Genomic DNA, 645 nt, shown 5'->3' on the forward strand with positions numbered 1-645 from the left:
TTCTCGATTACCTTGAGAAATAGAGATGATTCCATCTTGCAGGGAAGACACTGAGATTCTGGGGAAAGAAGTGACTTGTCCAAGGTCCCCTCGCAGCCAAGTGACTGAAAGAATGAGCAGCGGGGATTCTTCGTACCTGGACCCTGGATTAGCATCTCCCAAGGTCAGGTCCCCCAATCTCTCCCCATTCCCCTATTATCCTGGGGATGAGGGTTGAGATGGACGGAAGAAGGAAATTTCACCCCAGAGTCAGCGTTATTCATGAAAGTAGATGGAGAAGCAGAACTATGTCCCACAGGAAGAGTGGGCTGGGAGTTCTGCTTCCCGGGTCTGGGGGAGGTGGGGACTTGGGGAGCAGACTCCTGGGCCTGAGGGGGCTGGGGGCCCGGACTCCTGGGGTTGGGGGGCCGGAATTTCTGGGTCTGAGGGAGGATGAGATTGGGACCTGAAGCAGGAGGGAGGTGGGCTCCAGGAAAAGTGTCCCAGACCCGGGGTCCTAGGGAATCCGAGGTGGGAAGCCGTGTGGACGCCGGGGGCGGGAGGCGGTAGGGGCCGGGCCGCAGTAACAAAGGCCTCTCCCTCCGACGAGCAGCCCTCCTCGGCCCCGCCTCCCCGGCCCCCCGCCTCCCCTGATTGGTCGGCCTT

This window comes from Physeter macrocephalus, chromosome 17 (assembly GCF_002837175.3).
Source record: "Physeter macrocephalus isolate SW-GA chromosome 17, ASM283717v5, whole genome shotgun sequence".
Lineage (NCBI taxonomy): Eukaryota > Metazoa > Chordata > Mammalia > Artiodactyla > Physeteridae > Physeter > Physeter macrocephalus.